Genomic DNA, 15,453 nt, shown 5'->3' on the forward strand with positions numbered 1-15,453 from the left:
AAACGTACTTTTAAACAAATCAATTTTTCCAATAAGAAATCATGTAAATCCAATTAGTCCGTCCCAGAAAGCCAAATATGTTAACACAAAACATGCGTTTATAATTTTACAAGCAGAAAACAAGTTGAAATACATATAAATTATGACTTAAAGGGATAGATGGACAGGTAAGGTTACTTTTACCTTAATTGAAGAGTGTTTGTTGACAAAGACACCACCTTCCTGTTTTGCTATGAGTTATTTCTTGAATTCAATAATGTTTCTCACCTCAGGTCTCTGTTTTTCTTTTGATCAGAGCTGCAAAATAATCAACAATGGTTAAAATAATAAATAACTAGGGGTCCTCAGATCAGGGTTTTGTGCTGCCAATTCCGATATCGATCATCCACGAGTGAGATCACCTGATACCAATCACATGGATTAACTAAATTTTTACATTTATTTATGATGAGTGCTATTGGCCAAGGGGGGAAAGTTACAACATTACCAAGGACCCCTGACAAAATATATGTAATTATTAAAAAATAAAATGGGCGGGGGGCTATATATATTGGCTATATGATATGAAAACAGGAACCATAAAATCATCTTCATTTTTGTCTGATGTAGCGCTTCATGACAGACATTCCAGATAGCGGTAGCTTGGCTCCAAACGAGAGAGCAGTTGGCAAAACCCGGTGTCTTCCACCGCTGAGAAAGGCTGGTCATCTAGTCTGATAAATTCCATTATTTTTCAAATTATTTGCTTTGCCTTCTGACTTCCACGCACATACGGGCGAGTGTTGCCCAGCGTTCACTATGCTAGCTGCCGTGTGACTGTTCGAAAACTCATCATACTCCATCAAGTGTTTAGTTCTTCAAATGCTGTATTAAATTAATGCTATTTAACGTGCTTTGTGAGATATTTTTTGTGGCTTGTGTTGCAGGATACAAACTTTACATCACTTTCACAAATGGCATGAGATGTGTTTTCTGCAGAAAACATTTCCTATTTTCAGAGAGAATTTTGTTGTTTTTTTTTACCAAAAATCTGTGAATTTGCAGGTGCGTAGTGTGATGGAAAGGAGGAAGGGGACACTTCCCAAGAGAGCAGGACACTACACCGCACACAGGGATCTCTACAGTACAGGTTGCAGGCTGCAATAGTACGAGCCACAGGTGATTGTTTTTTTGTGCCTGGCATAGAAAGGCATTAATCGGCATATGCCGAGCACATGCTTTCCCACGGAAATCGCCTGATACTGATCGGTGGCCAATCAATCGAAGTATCCCTATAAATAAATAATAAATAAAGTCGCAAGGAGAGGGTGTATAAAAAAGTTATCTAAAAAGTAACGGCCAGACAAGCAGTTTCCTCACCTCTCTGGATACTCTTAAGTCCAAAACATGCATGCCAAACGGTGCATAGGTGACAGTGATCTGTCCATGGTGAGCAACCCAGCATAGGATAAGCAGTGTAGACACTTACTTCCTGGATCATAAGGTTATTTTTCCGACACATACACAAACAGGAAACGTTCACATGTAACGTGGATTTTACCTCCGTTTGCTACTTCATTTCATGGGGGTATTAAGAATGGCAGCAGCCCTCATACATAAAAACATGTCCTCATCAGGTTTGCCGCAATGCTGGCTCGTCTGTTAACTTTCTTGACCCTGAGGTGAATTCTACCTTTGCTGTGTCTGCTCATGGGGCTACATGCACTGTATAAAGCTAATTTAGTGACTGCGCCGACTCTACTGTGAATATTAGTTTCAGTGCTGCTGCGATTTGTCATGGGGGTAGAGAGCCAAAACATAAGCTCAAAATGCTCTCATATGTCAAATCGGGTCCAGTGCCACTCAAGTTTTTTTCTTTGACCCACTTTCTCGAGTAGTTACGCCGTGTCTTTTGAATTATTAGACTGAAGCGTAATGGATGCAGCCATCACTCAGGAACTGACATTCAAGCAAGTCACATGCTCACATAAGCCTGTCTTTCATCCTTTGCTGGATGTTGCAATTTTATTATCTGATAGCAAACTGAAACATGGTTTGCAAATGGTTAAAAAAAAAGTGAGAATTTTTACAATTACTCTCTCTGACTGGCGTGCAGGTTCAAGCGAGGTGAAGGTTAGCCACTTAATTCACTGTGGAGTGTGTGTGGGTAGGAGGTGAGCAATGCCGAAGGAGCAGTGATGGATGGACGTGGACAAAAAACAAGGTCCCGTGTTGCGAATCCAACTTAACTGTGACAGCGTTCCGGCATGTTTTTGATGTGGATGTGGCGACAGGGAAAGACGCCCATAAATGACAGATGACTCTATGAAGTTGAAGGGCAAAACTGCCATTACTCATTGTGTTAATTTTGCATTCTGGCAATGAAATTTATCATACCAGTAGATAACCCGTGACGTGAGCTCAAAAGTAACATTTTAATCCGTTTTAAGACAGCCAAGAACATCTTACATTATCATTCATTAGTGATGAGTACTCTTAGTTATTCTAAAGTGTAATAGCTCAGTGCATTGTCAGTCTAATAACCTCTCATAAGGGCCTTCAGGACAAACACACATACAGTACACACACTCACCTAGCACAATCAGACTTTCGTAACACTAAAGGTAGGACTCATGGAAAATGACTGGGAGACATGCAAAAGCTGCATTGTTCTCACTTTCACACAGCTTTGGCTTTCGCCCTCTGGGCACACAGGCATAGGTTTCACTTTCTAGAAGGACGTGTCAACTGCTATACTTCCTGATTTTTGTCATACTTAAATGTTTCAGATCATCAAACTAAATGTAAATGTTAGTCAGTGACAACACAACTGATAACAAAATGCAGTTTTTAAATGAAACCTTTTGTTATTAAGGGAAAAAAAAACAATCCAAACCTACACAAGTGATTGCCCCCCCTTCCCGTTTAAACATAACTTAACTGTGGTTTGTCACACCTGACTTCAAATGGAAAATGTCATCAAGCCATTTCTAATACTTTGGCACTCCAGCGAACCACAGTGAGAGCCATTATCCAGAAACGGCAAAAACATGAAAAAGTGGTGAACCTTCCCTGGTAACAAACAAAATTAGCCCAAGAGCGCAGCGATGACTCATCCAAGAGGTCACAAAAGACCCCACAACAACATCCAAAGAACTGCAGGCCTCACTTGCCTCAGTGTTCATGAGTACAGCATAAGAAAGAGACTGGTTATGTGATGAGACACAAGTTATGCGATGATTGACTACTTCTCAGAAAAGCAAAGCGTTATAAACAAACAGTAAGAAAGGCTAAAGAGAAGAACTCCCTTTACAGTACTTATACACTACATATTTTAAACTGTGTGTAAGTGTGGGAGGCATATTTACGAATTAAACCTGGATTGTGAATTTAGTTTGAGCTTATTAGCGCCTGCCGCTAGTGAACAATGGCAATTGAAGTGAGAAGGGAAAGGTTCTGAAGTTGAATGTAACCTAATAATAGAAAAGGAGCTCAGTGTCATCCAAAACTGATAAAAATGGAATTAAAAACTAAATTAAAACAAAATAAAATACAATGTATAACGTCAACAGCTCAAATAGTGTCAAAGGTCAGAGCAAAGACATGGGTTTGAAGCAGACATTTAAAAACAGACAGGGAAGAGGCCTGTTTTATGTGCAATGGCAGATCATTGCACTGTTCAATCAGTGCCCTCTGAGCTTGCGTCATGTCAGTGTGTGGTTGAAGGATGAGCAAAACATTAGTATGTGCAAAATTAAAACACAATGATGCCTCGACTGGTGTAAAGGCAGTATGCAAGTAATTACGCAAACACTGAATGATGGATTGCACTTCTATATTTCCCTCCCGTTTGCTTAAATGGACAGTTAATCCTGTACACATTCTAATTAAAACCCCCGTTCTTCTTTTTACCCGAGTCACGTGTGTTCTAAACACGTCAGTGGCACACGGAACTTTCTGATTAACGGCACGCACGGGTGTTGTGCTTGGACTCACAAGCACCTGTTATGAAGTGTTGTATATCAAAGCAGGGATAAAGGCTGAACCTCAATGCAGTGAACGTGCCAGTGGGTGTGTGGCACCCTGCGGATCTCCGACCCTGATCGCGCCTGCCGAAAAAAGTGATTTTCCCGACGATAAAAAAAAAAAAAGATGTTGAAGACACACAGCTGAATGATTAAATGAAGTTGATTAAATTAGCTTTTATATTACATTTTGATTTAAATATTGATTTATAAGGTAGCAACTCTGCAAACAACCTGCTTATTTACATTTAATACAGAGCAGTGACTACCATTACTTCACAATTACGACTCTGCCAATGTTCAGTTGTAATCATAAGTGTAAGAAAAGTCTGTATTTATGTTTTTTTTGTTAGACTGTATTGCGATGAGCCTCAATTTCTATAGGCTGCAGGAATGGCCATGAATAGCCTTTATTGTTAAGCCACTAGAAAAGACAAAGAACTGGCTAACCCTGTGAAAAGCCAGTTAAAGGAGAACTGCAATTTTTTTTTTTTTTATTTTGCCCTTCATCCATTTTTTTGTGCGTTCATAAGAGAGAAAAACAGCTAGCAATACACGTAATGGGACGATACCTATTCCACCTTTACGCCCTCTAAAAAACCCCCATCATGACGGCAACAATGTTCCATTTACATAACGTGACCTGCATATGAACCAAGCTACATCGACATTGTTATTATAGGAGCTAACACCGAAGAACTACTTTACTGGCGTAGTGACACAGCACCTCACTGAGAGGTAATCGGCTCACTCCAAAACAATGTCACAGGACACCAATTTGTTCTGACTGGGAAACAAGAACAAGTATATGAAAAACTACGATTAGACAACCAAATTATGTGTAAAGTATCAGTCCACATTTCATGTTTTGTTTGTACACGGCTAGATGGTCCGTGTATATAGCTGTGATATCAAACACTATGCGTGTATCGCAATCAATATCATAGTGACTTACTCGACGGACAGTTGTCCATCTGGTCCAGCTGGTCCAGGGTGTTTTTTCCAGTTGATTTTGGGCAGGTGGAAAAAAGTCTCTACCACTGCAGGGTTTGTTAGTGCCGACAATTCTGCATTTGTTTTGATGCAGTCAGACAGTGTCCTCCTCGCCACATACACGATGCCTTTCCATCGACGGTAACACTGTATGCCACAGAGTGCAGCAGAAACTCTCAATTTCTGTCGGCATAGCTTGGCAAGTTCCACATTTACACCACCAGGTCATGCCGCTCCTGACTCTCTCGGCCCCAACAGCCAACGTTTCACTCTCTCTTCTTGCCGGCTGAGCTTCTAAAACCTGTAGCTCATCCTCCGTATATTCAGGCTCGAATAGATAAGCTTCTGGATCCTCATTTGTCAAAAAGTAGTTGGCGGCGGCAGTTCTCACAAAGTCTGCCATGATTAGTAGTAGCAAGCACAGACACGCGCTTTTTATGCTGTTGTTGTTGACAGAAGTAGCATTAGTCAATATGGGTGCTGTGAAATCAGTGTGCCTTCTTTAGGACGCACAGAAAAGGAAAAGACGGGTGTTCATGTTTCAGATAAGGATTGTAGATGATGGGCAAAATTTAAGAAAAAAATTCAGTTATGTCACTTCCTGTTGACGAGAAAGGACGTTCATGGCAAGAGCTCCACTTTTGCTACCGGATTTTTAAAACTATTTTCGTGCTCAAAAGACTGGAAGAAGAGATTGTTGACACCCCCAATTCAAACTCAGATCAGTGAGAGGTACGAATTCGTTGAAATAAACGAATGAAAAGCACCGACAGACGTTAGCAAGTTAAGCTAAATGGCTAAACACTGAAGCACAGGGCAGTTGCTTGGCAACAATAACATGCAAAAAAAACCATATGATTCACCCCCGGAAAGGGAACCATACAAATTTTCAGACAACCGGAAGCCTCCCAAGCCGCTAACCAAGCCACCAGAAGCCAGAGAAGCAAACCCATACAGCCATGGGACACCAACGAGCGCTCGTTGTGTAATGTCTTCAACGGATCAATGCAAATGCAATTCCAAGAGAACTGAATGCACACTTGCAGACATTGAAAAGCTCAAAGGAAGCCAGTGAGACCTAAGAACACAGTATGACAACCTCAAGGTGAGCTTCTCTCAAATCTGTCAACAGGTCAAAATACTTATGGTAGAAAAGAGAGCATTGCGGAATGATATCAAGGGACTACAAGATGATAACGCTGACTTGCCCGTCGCTCTTAAGAGAGATAAAGAAGCAAAGGAAAACATAGTTGAGCAAATGAAGAATACAGTTGATGAGATGGATCAGAACGCATGAATGAATGATGTGATCCTGACAAGGCTCCGAATGAAACCCAGGTAATATGCCAGGGAAGTTGAGAACAGAGGAGAACCAGATGAAATGGATGTTGCTTCAACAGAGCAACAAATTGCCAACTTTCTACAATCTAAGGGGGTGGATGTAGATAACGACACCATCGATAATTGCATCCCACTGTATTGCAGAAACAATGACACACCCGTCATCATTGTTAAGTTCACCAACGGGAAATTCAAAACCGCACTACTGAAACAATGAAAGAAGCTGAGGTAAAAGGTAAAAACTTCCACATAAATGAGTATATGAGAAACGCAACGCTGACATCGCCAAGAGAGCACACGACTTGAGGAAGCAGGGAAAGATTCAAGGTACTTGGTGCGCCAACTGCCAAATCTACATCAAGCTAAAGGGTGGACGAGGCCAGTGTGCTTGAGGTCAAAGACATCAAGACTTGGACAAATACAAAATATCGCATGACAACAAGGAAAATGAAGAAGGAACTGCTCATCAACCATTAGTACTTTTATTTGTTTTATTTACAGGGACATATTAATGTGCATATTAACACATTTCTGTCAGTATGCCAGAATTAGCCAAAAGACTATATTTCATCTGTAGTCCCTCATCTAATCCCATTTACTGTAAGTATATATAAAATCTAATAGTGGGAACACAATGAGCCAACAATCAACGACTTCATACCAAGACACAAACACACACATGACAGGATACCAACAACAACAGTACCAGTTAATCTGTAGTTACTGCTGGCAGTTCTGACTGTCGGTAAGCCATTTCTTTAACTAGATATTAAATCTATGTACGGTATGTGTTATGATTTCTAATGGCTATGAGTGTGAGGTTCCACTGAGTGGCAGCTCAGACGGAGAAAGCTGTTTGTCCAAATACACTTTTTCTAAATGGAATAATGCAATCTCCCTTCTCAGCGCCTCTAGTTCCGCTATGAACAGCTGTTCGGATGTTGACAAACTGTTGAAGAGGAGGAGATGATAAACCGTTAATGATTTTATAAATAAAACAGAGATTTGATCATTTAACCATGTTTTCCCAGCTGAGTAGTTTGTTTGTGTAATATCGGACAATGGTGAAAAATGTATGGTTTCTTGTCCAAAATGTTTATAGTGTGCTTGTGAAGTGACTGCAGGGGTTTGAGAGATGTAATACTAGCCTGTGACCAAAAGGGTAGAATGGTATGGAATTAGAAGGCCAGTTTTGAACTGGGTAAAAAACCAGGGTCAGCAACATACATTAGCAATGTACTTGGCAAAAACGCATTACCTGTAACGGATACTCGTCTGAAGCGAGTATCCCTAATGCACACACTCCAGTTTACAGTGAGAACAATTTATACTCAAATCAAATGTAAAACATTGTTGGATTTGGATTATTCAGTAAACATCATAAATATTGACACATTGACACATTTCTGCATCTGTCAGGGGGATCCACGCGCTATGATGACTCCCAAGGTGGCCGCAAAGTTTCCACTCTACTGCGGTTGTCATGAAGTCGGAAGGATACCTCCAGCAGAAATAATGTGTAATATCCAGCAATTTCACAGGTGGCCCTACGGAAACCTTACGCAATGTACGTAATGCCACAGGCGTACACTTCATATCTGCTCACGTATACTACTGTAAACATCAATAAATAGAAATACAGATACAATAACGCATATAAAACAAAACATAACCCGCGGTGTTGTTCTCTGTAAAGTATCTATCTATCTAACACTGACTACCAAAAATAAAAGTCTTCTTCTTGTTTACGGTGGGTCCCAACCAATATTTAGGTGCATACAGCCACCTGCTGTACCGGAATGTAGACGCGTTCTTCTTCTTTTTGTTGATGGCAGGTCACAAACCAACGTTTAGGTGCACACCGCCACGTACTGTACCGGAATGAACCCCGTCGTGACAATCTTCCATAACAGAACATACACGAAGAAATGAAATTGATGGCGTTTTAAAGTTAAAGGTAATGGATTTGGGGAAATGCCGCATAGAAGATGGATGGATGGCCATGGATTTGGCTCAAGACAAGGAAATATGGCTGCTTGGCGTAGGACCACTGCCAGTTGAAGGAGGACACAGCTCACCGAAAGAGAGAGAGAGAGCCGACAACGTGTGTGACGAAAAGGAACTGGGACACTGTTCAATTCTGACACGGAAGAGGGTAGGCTGTTATTGACAGCATGTTACATGCACTATTCAGCACTGTTTAACTAGCCGTGTACTGATCTGCACTGTTAATTAGCAGTGTTGCACCACTGTCTGGCACGCACAGTTTGAAAGCGTTTATTTGATTAAAAGTTTGAAAAATCTTTCTGTGTAATGTATTTCTGTGCACTAAATATCCCATTTTATGACGTGCACACCTGCGGCTTATAAACCGGTGCGGCTTGTATGAGAACTAATCTGTTTTTTCCTCTGAATTTAGTGGGTGCGTCTTATACACCAGAATTTACGGTACTTATTTCTGGTTTCTTTGGACTACTTGAAGTATTAAATTGTCTGTACTCAATCAACAATTAACTATGTTTCTATCATATTAAGTTTTCAGCTCCAATTGTTATATATTTATTATTATTTATTATGAGAGTTACATAATTGATCAGTACATCACAACCGTTAACTCCTCTTGTAACACACTGTGATACTGCCTTATCATGTTCTTATGGTATTTCAATTTGGTTTCTATTTCAAAATTTGTAAAAGGTACATGATGAACACCGGAAGTACACAAACAAATGTATCAGCAATTGATGTGAAACAGAAAGCGGGTAGGATTAAATAAGCTTTGCTTCTTCCTACTCGTATTTGGACATGTGGAACTATGATTTGTAACCTGTGATGTATTCCAATGTAACCTGTATGCATGTTCAAACTAAAATTAAATCATTGCCATTACCATTACCGGTTTTCCATTAACTCCTGGTGCAGCATAAAAGCTTTAAAACAAAAGTCAGCATAAACATCAAACTTAACTCAATCACCCAAATAGAGTACGCCCCCATGCACATTCAAAAAGTTTGAAATCTTTTGAGTTCAGCTCATGAAAAATGGGAGCAAAATCAAGTGTTGCATACTTTCACTATTGTGCCGTACTGCTAAAACTGCTTCCACACTTGCCAGCTAGTATCCCATTTGTAAAAAGAATGGGATGCAATACTCACTGAAAGCTTTAGCCTCTTTAACAGAATCCACGATGGACTGTGTCTCGAGGACATAATCTGCAGCTGTCACAGTGTCATTTGTGATTTGAAGATGAACACTTTCTGTTGCTAACACTCAGCAAAAGCTTGATTGAAAGAAGACATAAAGTGTGTGTGTGTGTGTGTGTGTAATGCAGATATGTCGTTTTCGCCCAGATTTGCAGCACAGCACAGCTGACATGGTCACAGTTGGGTGAAGACAGAGCGCTGTCATCCAGGCAAACATTTTTAATGAGACACAAACTAAGACGTGCTGGAGAAGTGACTGCCTGCCTGTCGATGCATGTATGTACGTTCTTTCAGCATCTGTGTGTGTCTGTGAATTTGTCAGAAAGAAGAGTTGAAGCTTCTGTGACCTGTACGTCATCGCTGTAGTCACCTCAAAAGTGAAAACTCAACACAAATCAGAAGGTAGTTATAAAATGTACATCCAGCCATGTCTGTGTTCCAGGTCACACGAAGCATCCACGGGAGACACCCTTGCTGACAATTTGACAAGTGTGACATTTGCAAATAAATCTCTGAGGGGCTGTGAGAAAACACATTTTCTTTGCTGACAGACACTGATGAAAGCCAAGAGGACACAGTTGATCCTCTCCCACTGTGTGTGTGTGTTGGTGTGTATTTCAGTCACTTTCCGTCTTGTCACTCTCGTCGTGTTTGATGCTCAACTTCCGGCTGGTGGACTGATTTGTGTCCACTCTTGTCATCAAGGATGCTTATGTGTCTGCGTGTCTGCCCAGTTTCACCTGATGGCACCTCTCTCGATTACACGACATGTTCCTCCACAACCTATTTGTGTTCCACCATTCTTATCTGGCCAAGATAACACTTTTTGAACATGTTTTGTTGTGCTGTAACTCTGAGATACAATTAGTTCCACTGACAAGAAGTTAATGGCTTTTTTATTTCTTGCAAGATGGCGATGTACCTACCACAGAGCCATGTGTGTTGTGTTTTCAGTTAAACTATTGTCTTTATCCACACTCTCAAGGTTGTAATTTAACAGAAAACTCTTATTTGCTTGAAAAATAGTTTCATTTTTCACAATTTTTAATGAATCACCACCTTACCGTGGTGGAGGGGTTTGTGTGCCCGAGTGATCCTAGGAGCTATGTTGTCTGGGTCTATATGCCCTTGGTAGGGTCTCCTAAGGCAAACAGGTACTGGGTGACGGGCCAGACCAAGAGTGATTCAGAAGACCCGTATGAACAAACACACGAGGAGAGACCGCACCTCGCCCGGAAGTGGGATACTGGGGCCTCACCCTGGAGCTAGGCCTGGGGGAGGGGCTCGCAGGCGACCGTGGGAACGGCCGGGCTCAGCCCGAAGAAGCCACACGGGATCTCCCCCCCGTAGACCCACCACCTGCGGGGGCAAGCATAAAGGTCCGGTGCATTGCGTTTTGGGTGGCGGTCAAGGGCGGGCACCTAGGCGACCTGGTCTTCGGCGGCCAAATCTGGTTCTTGGGACATGGAACGTCACTTCTCTGGCAGGAAAGGAGCCCGAACTTGTGAGAGAGGTTGAGACATTCCGACTAGATATAGTCGGACTCACCTCAACCCACAGTTTGGGTTCTGGATCCAAACTCCTCGAGAGGGGCTGGACCTTGTTCTACTCTGGAGTTGCTGCAGGGGACAGGCGGCGAGCTGGTGTGGGCTTATTAATAGCCCCCCGGCTCGGTGCCTCTGTGTTGGAGTCATCCCCGGTGAACGAAAGGGTCATTTCCCTACGCCTTTGGGTTGGGGAAAGGGTCCTGACTGTCGTTTGTGCGTATGCGCCAAACGGCAGTTCAGAGTACCCAGCCTTCCTGGAGTCCATCAGAGGGGTGCTGGAGAGCACCCCAACTGGTGACTCTGTCGTTTTACTGGAAGACTTCAACACCCATGCGGGCAATGACAGTGTGAACTGGAGGGGCGTGATTGGGAGGAACGGCCTCCCTGATCTGAACCCGTGCGGTGTGATGTTGTTAGACTTCTGTGCGAACCACAGTTTGTCCATCACAAACACCATGTTCCAACATAAGGATGTCCATAAGTGCACATGGCACCAGGACACCCTAGGCCGCAGGTCTATGATCGACTTTGTAGTCGTATCATCAGACCTGCGTCCGCATGTTTTGGACACACGGGTAAAGAGAGGGGCTGAGCTGTCAACTGATCACCACCTGGTGATGAGTTGGATTAGATGGCGGGGGAGGATGCCGGACAGACCCGGGAGACCCAAACGTGTAGTGAGGGTGTGCTGGGAACGTTTGGCAGAGTCTCCTGTTCGTCGAGTCTTCAGCTCTCACCTCCGGCAGAGCTTCTCCTGCATCCCGGGAGAGGACGAGGATATCGAGTCCGAATGGGCTCTATTCCGTCCCTCCATTGCTGAGGCAGCCGATCAGAGCTGCGGCCGCAAGGTTGTCGGTGCCAGTCGTGGCAGCAAGCCCCGAACCCGATGGTGGACACCAGAGGTCAGGGCTGCCGTCAAGCTGAAGAAGGAGTCCTATCGAGCATGGATGGCTTGTGCGACTCCTGAAGCAGCTGGCAGGTACCGGCAGGCCAAGCGGCACGCGGCTTCGGAGGTGGTCGAGGCAAAAACTTGGGTGTGGGAGGAGTTCGGTGAGGCCATGGAACACGACTTTCGGTCGGCCTCGAAGAGGTTATGGCAAACCGTCCGGCGCCTCAGAAAGGGGAAGCAGTGTGCTTTGTGGACCTGGAAAAGGCATTCGACCGTGTCCCTCGCAGTGTCCTGTGGGGGGTGCTCCGGGAGTATGGGATTGGCGGCGTGCTACTACGTGCCATTCAGTACAACCGGAGCAGGAGCCAGAGCGGGCTGCCCTTTGTCACCGATTCTGTTTCTAATTTTCATGGACAGAATTTCTAGGCGCAGCCAAGGTGTCAAGGGAGTCCAGTTCGGGGGCACTAGGATCTCTTCTCTGCTATTTGCAGATGATGTGGTCCTGATGGCCTCATCGGGCTGTGACCTGCAGCGTTTACTGGGACGGTTTGCATCTGAGTGTGAAGCTTCTGGGATGAGACTCAACACCTTCAAATCCGAGGCCATGGTTTTCAGTCGGAAAAGGGTGGATTGCTCCCTCTGGGTTGGGAATGAGGTCCTGCCCCAAGTGGAGGAGTTCAAGTATCTCGGGGTCTTGTTCACGAGTGAGGGAAGGTTGGAGCGTGAGGTCGATAGGCGGATCGGTGCAGCGTCAGTAATGCGGTCGTGGTGAAGAGAGAGCTGAGCCGGAAGGCAAAGCTCTCAATTTACCGTTCAATCTATGTTCACACCCTCACCTATGGTCATGAGCTTTGGGTCATGACCGAAAGAACGAGATCACGGATACAAGCGGCTGAAATTTTGAAATTTTTTTTTCTTCATAGGGTAGCGGGACTCACCCTAAGAGACAGGGTGAGGAGCTCGGTTATCCAGGAGGAGCTCAGAGTAGAGCCGCTGCTCCTTCACATTGAGAGGAGCCAGCTGAGGTGGCTCGGACATCTAGTCCGGATGCCTCCCGGACGCCTCCCTGGTGAGGTGTTTCGGGCATGCCCAGCCGGGAGAAGGCCCCGGGGAAGACCTAGGACACGCTGGAGGGATTATGTCTCACAGCTGGCCTGGGAATGCCTTGGTGTCCTCCCGGTGGAGCTGGAGGAGGTGGTCGGGGACCGGAAAGTCTGGGCTTCCCTACTAAGACTGCTGCCCCCATGACCCGGACCCGGATAAGCGGAGGAAAATGGAATGGAATGGAATGGAAAACAATTTTGAGAATATTGTATCAATACGTGTTACATACATAAAAACAATAACAAACAAGACTTCATCCGTCCATGCACTTGCTTATCCAGTTTCAGGTCATGGAGGCAGCAGTCTCAGTAGAGACCTCTTCCAGTTCCACCAGGGGACACCGAGGCGTTCCCAGGCCAGCTCAAGACATAATCTCTCCAGCGTGTCCGACTGTAGGTACCCCGGGGCCTCCTCTCGGCTGGGCATGCCCAAAACACCTTATTAGGGAGGCGTCCAGGAAGGATCCAGACATGATGCCCAAGCCACCGCAAATGACTCTCTATGTGAAGGAGCAGCGGCTCTACTCTGAGCTCCTCCCGGATGACCGAGCTCCCTATCTCTTAGGGTGAGTCCAGCCAAACTAATTTCGGCTGCTTGTATCTGCGATCTTGCTCTGTCATTCACTACCCAACGCTCATGACTATACATGAGGCTAGGAACGTAGATTGATCGGTAAATCAATAGCTTTGCCTTTGTCATGACGGTTCAGAACAGCGATGGCATTACTGCAAATGTTGCGCCGATTCACCTGTTGATGTCACGCTCCAGTGTTTCCTCAGTTGTGAACAAGATCCTGAGGTACTTGAACTCCTCCACATGGGACAAGACGTCACTCCCAACTGGAAGGCTCCCCACACTGGACCCACTCAAAGCCTTGGCTGCACCTGGGAATTCTGTCTATACAAATAATGAACAGAGCGGGCGACAGAGGGCAGTCTTGGCGGAGGCCAACATTCACCGTGAACGAGGATCCTGCTCTTGATGTACAAGGATCGAATGGTTCCCAGAGTACCCCTCACAGGATAAAGCAAGGGACAGTTGAGTGCAAAGGCATTTTTAAAGACTTTTGTTGAAAAATACATTCACTTTGTGCATATTGTTTACCCTTCTCTGGCATAGATCTTTGAAAATAGTTTAACTGCTCAGTACGACAGCATAGATAATATGATCCTGTATGTGAATCACATACACAAACTGAAGCACAACATTTGAGAGACAGGCTGATGTGAGATTGAAAGTGAGATTGAAAACAAACTAACAAAGGTCTACACTTTCCATTGGAATTAATGAGAATTAGTTTTTTTAAATGACTGACTGTTTAATTTGTGGAAAAGACTTTAATGAAGTTCAAGCTCTCAGCCACAAAAAAGATTAATGCTGACGAGAAAAAACAATCTCCCTTATTCAATAAAACCTCCACCGTTTTTACTTTAGGTCATGGACATTTTAGTTTTTCGTTCTAAATTATCTTTCATTCTCATCAAAGACATTTCCAAACTTAAAAATAATTTCCCAAATGTTGCAGCCCTATCAGCTAAACGCAGTGAACCAGGCTGAGCTGATGCAGAGTAGTTTAAAGTATCAATATTAAGGTGACCATACTATACGCAAATGTTACTTGAAGTTTACTCAGAGATGCCTTATGCTTTCAATACATTTAAAGTATACCTCCTATGTATGTTATACAATAATCTTTTGTATCTCACAGTTATTTGGTTCCAGACCTGATAAGTGAATTCAAAGTAGGATTCCTTAATTATAATGGAATATTTTCATAGTTAGAGTACAGAAAACCTGTTTACGACCTTGTAAATACGTTTTTTAACAATATTAGAGACCTCTAGACATGAAATAAAACCCCAATAGCCACCTTTACACTCGTAATACAGAATAAAGTAGGCAAAATAAGAGTAAATAAGCCATGTAAGACATAAATAAGAGTCATGCTCGTGTGCGTTCCTATAAATGTGTTTCCTAGGAGACCTGAAAGAGAGGTGGACAGGAAGTGACATCAGGGGTTCAGAGTTGAGTTTCAGCTTTGCATGGGTAACAGCCGCAAAAGTAGCCCATGTTTTCATTAGGGATCATTGTTGTGAGATAATTCAAACCTGAAATAAATACCTGTTGCTCTGGCAATCAAGTCCAATCCTTGTTTGTCTCATTGAACCTTACAGTAATATTATTGACACCTAGTGACCAGTGTAGAATACTACATTTCATTGTTTTTGAATACATCTTTTATATGCTTTATATTTGTATTTCTGTCCATTCTGCCATTTTTATGCTTGAAAATATTTAATTTAGGCAAAAAATACGTAACATTTCCTTAAACATGCATATTTTTTTTTTACTAATAACTGCCCTTATTCAAC

Source organism: Dunckerocampus dactyliophorus, chromosome 2 (assembly GCF_027744805.1).
Source record: "Dunckerocampus dactyliophorus isolate RoL2022-P2 chromosome 2, RoL_Ddac_1.1, whole genome shotgun sequence".
In the NCBI taxonomy this organism is placed as follows: Eukaryota; Metazoa; Chordata; class Actinopteri; order Syngnathiformes; family Syngnathidae; genus Dunckerocampus; species Dunckerocampus dactyliophorus.